The sequence below is a fragment of the Haematobia irritans genome, chromosome 4 (assembly GCF_050003625.1).
Source record: "Haematobia irritans isolate KBUSLIRL chromosome 4, ASM5000362v1, whole genome shotgun sequence".
Classification (NCBI taxonomy): Eukaryota; Metazoa; Arthropoda; class Insecta; order Diptera; family Muscidae; genus Haematobia; species Haematobia irritans.
Genome location: NC_134400.1, coordinates 106,980,013 through 106,993,507, shown reverse-complemented (window position 1 = coordinate 106,993,507; position 13,495 = coordinate 106,980,013).

Here is a 13,495-nt window from a genome sequence, read left to right as displayed (position 1 = left end):
TAAACTATATTACAAAGGTCATGTGTGTAAAATTTTATGCAAATATCTCCATTGGTTTTCTGTCCCGTGCAGCGCAAAGTTGACATATGTGAACAAGTCTCAAATAGGTTAGTTTTCTATGTCATATTTAAAACATTGTTACTTATAAACTATACACCGGGTGTACCTTATAGAATTTTTTTTTCACTTTAAATAGGCATCAAGCATTATGTAAGTTAAAAAAAAACAAGTATAAACGGCCGTAAGTTCGGCCAGGCCGAATCTTATGTACCCTCCACCATGGATTGCGTAGAAACTTCTACGAAAGACTGTCATCCACAATCGAATTACTTGGGTTGTGGTATCTTAAATCGTTTTCTAAATTGTGAGTTAGTCCATACGTGATACAAAATAATACAAATAATTACAAATCGATATGGACTTTTGCACAGTACGTAGGGAGCCAGAATTGAAATATGGGGGTCGCTTACATGGGGGCTATATACAATTATTGATATGGACCAATTTATGTGTGATTGGGGATCGATTTATCTGAGGGCTATATATAACTATAGACCGATATGGACCTAGTTAGGCATGGTTGTTAACGGCCATATACTAGCACAATGTACCAAATTTCAACTGACTCGCATGAAATTTGCTCCTCCAAGAGGCTCCAAAACCAAATTTCTGGATCGGTTTATATGGGGTCTATACATGATTATGGACTGATATGGACCACTATTGGCATGGTTGTTAAATATCATATACTACCACCACGTACAAAATTTCAACCAGATCGGATGAATTTTGCTTCTCCAAAAGGCACCGGAGGTCAAATCTGGGGATCGGTTTATATGGGTGCTATATATAATTATGGACTGATATGAACCAATTCCTGCATTGTTGTTGCATACCATATACTAAAATCACTTACCAAATTTCAACCGAATCGGATGAATATTGTTCTTCCAAGGGGCTCCGGAGGTCAAATCTGGGGATCGGTCTATATGGGGGCTATATATCATTATGAACCGATTTCGACCAATTTTTGCATGGGAGTTTGAGGCCATATATTAACACCACGTACCAAATTTCAACTGAATCAGATGCATTTTGGTCTTCCAAGAGGCTCCGGAGGTCAAATCTGGCGATCGGTTTATATGGGGGCTATATATAATTATGGACCGATGTAGACCAATATTTGCATGGTTGTTAGAGACCACATGCTTACACCATGTACCAAATTTCAGCCGGATCGGATGAAATTTGCCCCTCTTAGAGGCCTCGCAAGCCAAATCGGGGGATCGGTTTATATGGGGGCTATATATAGTTATGGACCGATGTGGACCAATTTTTGCATGGTTGTTAGTTACCATATACTAACACCATGTACCAAATTTCAGGCGGATCGGATGAAATTTGCTTCTCTTAGAGGCCTCGCAAGCCAAATCGGGGGATCGGTTTATATGGGGGCTATATATAATTATGGACCGATGTAGACCAATATTTGCATGGTTGTTAGAGACCACATGCTTACACCATGTACCAAATTTCAGCCGGATCGGATGAAATTTGCCCCTCTTAGAGGCCTCGCAAGCCAAATCGGGGGATCGGTTTATATGGGGGCTATATATAATTATGGACCGATGTGGACCAATTTTTGCACGGTTGTTAGAGACCCTATACTAACACTATGTACCAAATTTCAGCCTGATCGGATGAAATTTGCTTCTCTTAGAGGCCTCGCAAGCCAAATCGGGGGATCGGTTTATATGGTGGCTATATATAATTATGGACCGATGTGGACCAATTTTTGCATGGTTGTTAGAGACCATATACTAACACCATGTACCAAATTTCTGCCAGATCGGATGAAATTTGCTTCTCTTAGAGGCCTCGCAAGCCAAATTTGGGGGTCCGTTTATATGGGGGCTATACGTAAAAGTGGACCGATATGGCCCATTTGCAATACCATCCGACCTACATCAATAACAACTACTTGTGCCAAGTTTCAAGTCGATAGCTTGTTTCGTTCGGAAGCTAGCGTGATTTCAACAGACGGACGGACGGACGGACATGCTCAGATCGACTCAGAATTTCACCACGACCCAGAATATATATACTTTATGGGGTCTTAGAGTAATATTTCGATGTGTTACAAACGGAATGACAAAGTTAATATACCCCCCATCCTATGGTGGAGGGTATAAAAATAAAAGTTAAAAAAAAAACAACAAATTATTTTTTTTTTATTTGGGCCAAAAAAATAAACATTTATGATTTTCCGTTAAACTTTTAGTTGTGTGCGAAGCAGTGCGAAACATGGAGTCCTATACCAAATTAAAGCTGAGGGTCTCAGCTAACAGATTCAAAAAAAAATTGTGCCCATATTTGCCCGCGGCCAAAAAAACAATGGAAAACCAAAAAATTACAGTAAAAATATGAGTTATGCGTTATTTTACGAGTGCATCAACAACTGCGCACTCTTTCTTTCGTTACAGCTTGTTGTTGTTTTGCCTGTGTGCATGTCTATTACTATAAATAGTATATTTGTAAGATAATTGTGTATAAAGTGCTCGTACACTGAAATTAAAATCATATCAGTTATTATTTTTTTTTAAATAAATTTTTACATACCATAATGAAAACTTGAGCATGAGTTGGGCTCGAACTCCAGATTTTCGCACACCAGCCGCCAACTCTATCCACTGAGCTATTAAAGACGTTGGGATTGAATGAATAATAACGTCACTTATTATTACACGCAATGTGTAGAATCTTTTAAAATTGTAGCAGTTCTTGCAGTCATTCTAAAAATAGAACCTATGTTGATATGCATTTTATTTTTGCAAAATTAGAAAATATAACGCTATATATATCAGTTATTATTTTTTTAAATAAATTTTTACATACCATAATGAAGCAGGAAGCGAGGAATAAAGACTATAAACGTTATAGGCTATATAACTCGCGCAAGACTGGGCGCTGTTCTACTAACGAAGACGTAATGCATCATTTGTTGATATCCTCCGACCCATACATCAATTCATTAAGAACGAAATTGAAGCTTAAAAAATTAGATTATCACGAAGATGTGAAAATGTTGTTAATAAATTAAATAGAGTGAACTGTACAATTTTTGTATGGGGGTTGTACGGGGGACGGGTGTTACAGTGGGCTGATTTTCTTCATATTTTCAAAACAGCATTTAATAGATGCTGTATGCATTTTTGCGAAAAATAAACATTCTAGTTATAAATTTACAGAAGATATGGCATTTTTGAAATATTATTTGTATGGGAAAGATATATACGGGAGCAATATCTAAATCTGAACCGATTTCAATAAAATTTGGCACACTAGACTATGCTACTCATTGTACTCCTAGTGCAAAATTTCAACCAAATTGGGGTAAAACTCTGGCTTCTAGGGCCGTATAAGTTCATATCGGACGAAAGATATATATGGGAGCTATATCTAACTCTGAACCGATTTCAATAAAATTTGGGACACTAGACTATGCTACTCATTGTACTCCTAGTGCAAAATTTCAACCAAATTGGGGTAAAACTCTGGCTTCTAGGGCCGTATAAGTTCATATCGGACGAAAGATATATATGGGAGCTATATCTAAATCTGAACCGATTTCAATAAAATTTGGCACACTAGACTATGCTACTAATTGTACTCCTAGTGCAAAATTTCAACCAAATTGGGGTAAAACTCTGGCTTCTAGGGCCGTATAAGTGCATATCGGACGAAAGATATATATGGGAGCTATATCTAAATCTGAACCGATTTTGTCGATACTTTGAAATTTTCTTAATTCTATTATATTAGGAACTCGTGTCAAATTTCATTACTCTCGTACAACTCCTCCTATTTTTGGCCGTCGAATGTATGGGAAGGACACACTGTGCGGCATGACAATCTAACTACTTCCTGAGATGTTCTTTATTATTATGAATGAAGAAATAAAGAACGCTGGTTCAAATCTCACCAGCGGCAATTTTTTATTAAATATTTTTCTAAAAAATTATCTTTTATGTTATAGATCGTTTTTATTTTCTTTTTTCGGCATATATTTTTGTATAAATTTATTTTCTACATTAAAAATCAACAAAACATTAAAAAAAAGTAATTTGCAAAACCTTCTTAAAAGAAGTGAAAACGTCAAACGGAACAGGTTCAAATCCCAGCGGGGATGATTTTGTTATTATTTTTTTTATTTTTCTTATTGTTTTTTATTCTTTTTTGCGGAAATGGAAAAAATCGATGTGGGATCCCGGGATGCTCTTTGAAGGAAATGTTTGTGGACTTGTCCAAAAGGACTGCATCGGAAGTGGAAAAAAATTGATGGGGAATTCCGGGATGCGCTTTAAAAGAAATGTTCCAATTTTTTTGCTGGGATATTGTGTATTTAAATTTATGCAGAATTATTATCATCCACCACTCGTGAAGTTATCAAACAAAAAAATTAAACTGGAGAGGTCCTCATACTGCCACAAAAAAACTACTCGTTTAATTTCAAACAAATCTGAAAACTTGAGTTTTCATTGATATACATACAGTTGTCAGGAAAGGGGAAATCCCATCAAAAAGCGAACTACCGAATTTTCGCTTTGGAATTAAAATGTTGAAAATCAACTTTTTATAAAAGTACAAGTCGATTTTTTGCAATCTTAAAAGTATCGACTTTTAACGAAAAAAATTTAAATTCGATTTTGATTTAGAATTGAATAGAAGGAGAACGCCAAATTTTTAGGAAATCGATTAAACACCTCTTGTGTGTAGAGTTGCCAGATGATGGCTGCCGAAATCCGGGACATTGCATGGTACATTCCGGGATTTGTCGGGACAAGCTAAAACAGTCACAATTGTCGAAAATAGTTGCCCATATTTTATCACTTGGTAAATTTGCATAAACGCTATGGCGTAGTCGTTATTGTCTGCAGACTTTGAAATTCCAAAATATGTTTGAGCCTATGAAACTTTCTCCCAGGATGGCTGCGATGATTTTATATCAACCATAAACATTTTCGGGAAAATTTGTTTTTTAAAACTCATATTTACTGGCATATTACTTTCGGTTTTGGCAAACAATGTTAAGGTCTGAGATGACAATCGCTGCACTGTTAGAAAAATATGTTTTTCATATGTTCCGATATAAACAAAATGTGTTTCGGGCACAATTTTAAAACACAATATATTTAAGTGCAAACGTGTAATGTTCGTAAACTAACACTAAATGTTTGGGACATCTATGTTAATATGTTAGAATATATTATGTTTGGGGCATGAATGTTTCATAAAAATCATATGTGTGAATGCAAACATATATAAATTTACAAATTTCGGCTAAACATACATATGTTGTGATATTTTATTCAAAGCGACAGAGAGAGTATAGAGAAAGAAATAGAGATGGAAACCGGGAGAGTTGACGAAAGATATCAATATAACACAGCGAAAGAATCAAAAGAGAACAATTTCTGTGAAACCGCCTGTATGTTGTTTCGGAAAACTGTTTTATGATAAGGCCAAAAATTTGATATGCTTAAGTCTAAATATTATTTAATTTGAATAAAGACAAACAGCATATGTTTTCGCCTTGAGAGCAGCATTTTATGTATGTGTGGACATGTGTTTTGTTTATCATTTTGGCATTATGGGCACAATTTTTTTCTTGGTTCGTTAAAAGAAATCAGGGGTCTTCCTTAAAATAACGAAAGGTCACTATACTCTTTTTAGAGTTGGAACAGTAAAATGAAATAAGGAGGAAATAGTGAAAAATTACACAGTAAAATGTATAAAAACAAAGTTTAGTTCCTCTTTATTAATAAGTAGTCCACGAGGAGTTGACGGATACCTTCAAATATAAAAGCGGGCATTAAGTTCGAGTTTTGCAGCTAAAACAATTTAAAAAGTTTATTTTCTTTAAAATGAATTATTAAAGAAAAATAAAAGGCATTTGAGAGCGATGGTGTTAAATGCTAGTAAAAAACTGTTCACGCCTAAATAAATTTATGTTTATATTATAAAATTTTTTATGTATGTTTATACTCGACTCCACGTTCTTCTTTTGTTTTTGAATTCCTTCCAAATTTTAGAGTTTTGTACCTTTGAATGAAAGGCAGATATGCTAACCACTGCTCCACATGGCAAACAAATGTATGTTTCTGTTAAATAATGTTATGTTTGCATGGGCTCGTGGGCGCTGCAAACTATGCTATATAAATGTAACTTATAACGATAATTATCTACTGGTGACAAACTGTATGGTCCTCGGTTCGATTCTCCGTGCAGGCGAAAGGTAAAATTTAAAAAATTTATAAAAGTGAATAATTTCTTCAACATTATTTGTATTACAGAAAAAGGTGCCAAGAACTAAAATATTTCGTGGAAGTAAAAATTACGAGTATGTTAGGCAATGAGCACAATCGTCTTTGGGAAAAATTCTTCCAAGCATATAATATTATTACATATAATATGTTCACATAAAACAAACATATTAATGTTTCGGCAGTATCCTATAATATATGTGCTTCCTGCAAAATATGTTTGGAACATATGTTAAAGAAGCGTTTTTTTTTAGGGTGTGCTTCTTTTGTAGTGTCGGTACATAAGATTCGGAACTTACGGTCGTATATACTTGTTCTTACTTAAAAAAATATGACAAGAGGGAGCTCCACTTCCCATGCACTTAGTTTCGATTCTAACAAGTAAAACGAAAGGAGACCAGGACAACCGCATCATCTTACCGTACCTTATGTATGTTAAATACCAAGGAAAACTTTAAAAGCGACTGCTAAAGCTCGAGCGTAGTTGCCAAAGATGATAAAGGAATTTGATTAATTGAAATATTGATAAGAAAACTCCAAATACAAATTTATTTACACCTACATGAGTCTGCACGGACCACCTTTTGAAATCCCTCTAACTTGTGAACGTAACAACACATCGGTTCAAAACATTGGGCAAGTACTTCCTATTGTAGTAGTTCGGGTCCAGAGAATGAAGTCACTAAGTCGCGCTGCTGATTTTTGGTCAGTCGACACCACTGCTGATAAAGTTGGCTCACCACGGCTGGAATGTAGCAGCCAATCAATCCATATACCTAACCTACGGAAATTGGTGCAAATTGCCACTGACGGACTTATTACAACGGACTGGTGCCGGTGCTTCAGTTTGTCGCAATTTTTAAGTAGTTATAATTTATTGATTTCCATATTCGCATGACGTTAAAATCTACACATTTAGTGAAACCTATTGTTCAAAATATTTCATTTCTGGTGCGATGCGGATGCCCAAAATGAATAAGATTCCCAACAGTTTGTCAGATACTGGTTTATGAGGACCTGCCAATGGGGTGTCCTACTAAATTGACCCATGACGTGTCATTTGGAATGAGTTCAAGACGTGTCTTAAAGTGTAAATTTACCTTGGCAATAACAAACCCATGTTAAAGTGAGCCCCTTCCATACGTTCTGACTAGAACTGGGACTGGTCAATACTAGGGACTAGTCCTGTACCGGTCCTGCAGTTGATCCATTTCGCTTCCTTTAGAGCTTAAATAAACTTCAAAACTATTCTCATTTTCTCCCAAAAAAATAAATATTTTATCCTATTTAGTTAAATAGTACAATTCTATAAAAATTTAACAAAACTCATGAACAATAGTTATGAGAAAATATTAAATTTGATTTTAAGATAACAAAAATTATTTCATAATTATATATAGCCTCCACATATGACACATTCACTCAATCAAGATCTAAATCATTCACCCAATCAAGATCAAAATCTCTATGGTCAATTTAAGGTCACATCTTAATCAATTTGAAAACGTGCTTCAATATAAAACCTTTATCACAATTCATATTATAATTGTATAAGGAAGTCTGAATTAAAAGGCTCCCACAAAATTCAATATATTTACCACAAGGCAAAGTCTACGCCTCAACCACAATTAGTCTTCTATCTCATAAATGATTGAGACTTGACGAAGACATTTGTGTATGGTGTGTTGCACTAAGGATTTTAATAATGTATACTTTCCGCATTTGCATTCAATCTTCTCAAAGTTAAATGGTCAATATAATTGGATTTTTATTCCCTAACTAACATGAGATATGCTGAAGGAGATAAATGGTACACCGAAAAAAACCTTACTAAAAATATTTCCAATTGTAAAGTTGATCCAAGTTTAAAACGTAATCAATTAGAAAATTTACTAATACAATTAACTTTTTAATTAAAAACAAGCATATACGGCTGTAAGTTCGGCCAGGCCGAATCTTATGTACCCTCCACCATGGATTGCGTAGAAATTTCCAATAAAGACTGCCAAGATTTTTGCTCTATATACATATATCTATGGACCTATATGGACCAACTTTAACATGAATGAATTAGAGACCATATGCTAACACCACGTACCAAATTTTAACTGGATCGGATGAAATTTGCTGATCCAAGGGGATCCGCAACCAAAATCTGGGGATCGGTTTATATGGGAGCTATATATAATTATGAACCGATATGGACCAGATCTGATGAAATTTTCTCCTCCTAGAGCCTCCGCAAGCCAAATCTGGGGGGTCGGTTTTTATGGGGGATATACGTAATATGGCCCATTTGCAATACCATCCGACCTACATAAATAACAACTACACCCTCAAAAAAAATCGCTTCTTTAACATATGTTCCAAACATATTTTGCAGGAAGCACATATATTATTGCATACTGCCGAAACATTAATATGTTTGTTTTATGTGAACATATTATATGTTTGGAAGCATTTTGAGCCAAAAATATTATATGCTTGGAAGAATTTTTCCCAAACACGATTGTGCTCATTCCCTAACATACTCGTAATTTTCACTTCCACGAAATTTTATAGTTATTGGCACCTTTTTCTGTAATACAAATAATGTTGAAGAAATTATTCACTTTTATAAATTTTTAGAATTTTACCTTTCGCCTGCACGGAGAATCGAACCGAGGACCATACAGTTTATAAGCCAACACACTATCCACTGGGCTACGTAGCTGTTATAGTAACCAGTAGATAATTATCGTTTAAAGTTACATTTATATAGCATAGTTTGCAGCGCCCACGAGCCCATGCAAACATAACATTATTTAACAGAAATATACATTTGTTTGCCACGTGGAGCAGTGGTTAGCATGTCTGCCTTGCATGCAAAGGTTCGTGGGTTCAACCCCTGCTCCGACCGAACATTTTTTTTGTTTTTTTTAATTTACACATTTATATTTATACTATATTAATTTTTTTTAATGAAACTTCGAAATGTGCGTTATTAAAGATTTATAGTCAGTAACAGTGCTTGATATAAACGAAATTGACTGATTTTTGGATAAAATATTATTTTTTATTGCAAAAATAACAATCTTGTAACAAAAAACTGTTTTTGGCACAAAACTTTAAAATTTGGAAGGAATTCAAAAACTCTAACAAAAGAAGAACGTGGAGTCGAGTATAAACATACATACATAATTTTATAATATAAACATAAATTTATTTAGGAGTGAACAGTTTTTTACTAGCATTTAACACCATCGCTCTAAAATTCCTTTCATTTTTCTTTAATAATTCATTTTAAAGAAAATAAACTTTTTAAATTGTTTTAGCTGTAAAACTCGAACTTAATGCCCGCTATTATATTTGATGGTGTCCGTCAACTCCTCGTGGACTACTTTTTAATAAAGAGGAACTAAAGTTTGTTTTTTTTACATTTTACTGTGTAATTTTTCACTATTTCCTCCTTATTTCATTTTACTGTCCCAACTCTAAAAAGAGTATAGTGCCCTTTCGTTATTTTTATGAAGACCCCTGATTTCTTTTAACGAACCAAGAAAAAAATTGTGCCCATAATGCCAAAATGATAAACCCAACGCACGTCCACACATACATAAAATGCTGCTCTCAGGGCGAAAACATATGCTGTTTGTTTTTCAAATGTCTATTCTCTTGGTTCCTAATGTCTATTCTCTTTATTCAAATTAAATAATATTTAGACTTAAACATATCAAATTTTTGGCCTTATCATAAAACAGTTTTCCGAAACAACATACAAGCGGTTTCACAGAAATTGTTCTCTTTTGACTCTTTTGCTGTGTTATATTGATATCTTTCGTCAACTCTCCCGGTTTCCATCTCTATTTCTCTCTATACTCTCTCTGTCGCTTTGAATAAAATATCACAACATATGTATGTTTAGTCGAAATTTGTAAATTTATATATATTTGTATTCACACATATGATTTTTATGAAACATTCATGCCACAAACATAATATATTCTAACATATTAATATAGATGTCCCAAACATTTAGTGTTAGTTTAGGAACATTACATGTTTGCACTTAAATATATTGTGTTTAAAAATTGTGCCCGAAACACATTTTGTTTATATCGGAACATATGAAAAACATATTTTTCTAACAGTGTACCTGTGCCAAGTTTCAAGTCGATAGCTTGATTTGTCCGGAATATAGCGTTATTTCCACAGACGGACGGACGGACATAGCTAGATCGACCCAGAATATATATACTTTATGTGGACCAATATTTCGATGTGTTAATATACCCCCATCCTATGGTGGAGGGTATAAAAATAAAGTCAGTTAAGGGAATGATTGAACGTTTTTTTAATTAAAATATTAACTATCTCAATTAACATTTTAATTAAATAAAGGGTGAGTAGAAACAATTATCTTTACGGCAACACTGGTTTAAACAGCTGACTTCAATTGACGCATTGGAAGACAATATTGAAGCATAAGATACCGGCCGAAATGTTGGGAAGAGTATGCCAAAATTCGTCTAAGCGGGTGGAACATTCGATGAACATGAAGATTTCATCCTTTTTTTTTAAATTTTATTTTGAAAAATAAAATAATAATTTGCGTTATATTAACGATATTTGTCACTAAAATTGAGCCAATGAAAGATGTTCATAAATACTATGAGATGTTTCCTTATTGTTATGAATGTTTCATTTTATAAAGATATACTATTAATGAACATTTTCATTACCATAATTTATGTTAAAGTATGGGGACTATATCAAAACCTGGATCGATATAACCCTTCTTCGAACTTGAACGAATCTGTGCCAAATTTTAGGACGATAGCGCCATTATTGAAGGTTGTAGCGTGATTACAAGAGACAGACGGACATAGTTATATCGTCTTAGAATTTCCCCCTGATGAAGAATATATATACTTTATATAGTCGGAAATCGATATTTCGATCTGTTACAAACGGAATGGCAGACTTATTATACCCCCATCACCATTCTGTGGTGGTGGGTATAAAAATAAACAAAGAAAAATGCGTTCAAAAAATGGAGATGTTTTCAACACTTTATTTTAAAGACGTTTTATACCCTCCACCATAGGATGGGGGGTATATTAACTTTGTCATTCCGTTTGTAATTATACCCTCCACCATAGGATGGGGGGTATATTAACTTTGTCATTCCGTTTGTAACACATCGAAATATTGCTCTAAGACCCCATAAAGTATATATATTCTGGGTCGTGGTGAAATTCTGAGTCGATCTGAGCATGTCCATCCGTCCGTCCGTCTGTTGAAATCACGCTAACTTCCGAACGAAACAAGCTATCGACTTGAAACTTGACACAAGTAGTTGTTATTGCTGTAGGTCAGATGGTATTGCAAATGGGCCATATCGGTCCACTTTTACCTATAGCCCCCATATAAACGGACCCCCACATTTGGCTTGCAGACCCTCTAAGAGAAGCAAATTTCATCCGATCCGGCTGAAATTTGGTACATGGGTTTAGTATATGGTCTCTAACAACCATGCAAAAATTGGTCCACATCGGTGCATAATTATATATAGCTCCATATAAACCGATCGCCAGATTTGACCTCCGGAGCCTCTTGGAAGACCAAAATTCATCTGATTCAGTTGATATTTGGTACGTGGTGTTAATATATGACTTCAAACACCCATGCAAAATTGGTCGAAATCGGTCCATAATTATGTATGGCCCCCATATAAACCGATCCCCAGATTTGACCTCCGGAGCCCCTTGGAAGAGCAAAATTCATCGGATTCGGTTGAAATTTGGTACGTGATGTTAGTATATAGTATCCAACAACCATGCATGAATAGATTCATATCAGTTCATTATTATATATAGCCCCCATGTAAACCGATCCCCAGATTTGACCTCCGGTGCCTTGTGGAGAAGCAAAATTCATCCGATCCGGTTGAAATTTGGTACGTGGTGGTAGTATATGATATTTAACAACCATGCCAAAAGTGGTCCATATCTGTCCATAATCATATATAGCCCCCATATAAACCGATCCCGAGATTTGGAGGAGTAAATTTCCTCCAAGTCAGTTGAAATTGGGTACATTGTGCTGGTATATGGCCGTTAACAACCATGCCTAACTAGGTCCATATCGGTGTATAGTTATATATCACACAAAATTTGGTCCATATCAAGTTAATAATTGTATATAGCCCCCATATAAGCGACCCCCATATTTCAATTCTGGCTCCATACGTACCGTGCAAAAGTCAATATCGATTCGTAATTATTTGTAGACTTACATACCTTTTTGTCTAATATATACCACGTGTGGATTAAATCACAATTTAGAAAACGATTTAAGATACCACAACCCAAGTAATTCGATTGTGTCTAACAGTCTTCCGTAGAAGTTTCTACGCAATCCATGGTGGAGGGTACATAAGATTCGGCCTGGCCGAACTTACGGTCTTCCGTAGAAGTTTCTACGCAATCCATGGTGGAGGGTACATAAGATTCGGCCTGGCCGAACTTACGGCCGTTTATACTTGTAACATAGCATAAATTTTACTGGTAGTTGAATCTGAATCTGTGCTATGTCTTATAAACGTATTAACGACACCATAATTTGGAAATTTATGGTGTCGTTAATACGTTTATAAAAGACATAGCACATGACGAAAAAAGCAGAACAAAACGAATAAAGTATCGTTATCACAATAATAATTAAGTACGCAAACTTAAGTTTAAAAGAGAATGTTCTAAAGATATCCTTACTTCAATTCTCCTCTTCTTTGACTCGGAATCAATACCAAATTCAATAGTATAAAGACAAAATCTTTGGAACAGAACAAGCTTTTTGTTTCAGTGTATTTACTAGCACAAACCACTCACTTAAAATATTGAGGTATTGCAAAGGTATTTAGCTTAACATGTAACGCATTAAAGAGCTCATAAATAGTTTCCTCCATCCACTTCATGAAATTCAACATTGAATGGTCAATCTAATTGGCTTTATATTTCAAAACTATCCAAAAATTGTGCTACTAAGATATTTTGTTCTAGTAATGGATGATATATGAAGATTCCTTTAACAATTATAGCACTGATGATAATTATGAAAAATATTTGAATGTGTATTCATGCAGAGGTATGTTAAGAAGCCTTATTAAGTCATTCAAGCTGAGAGTCTGAATA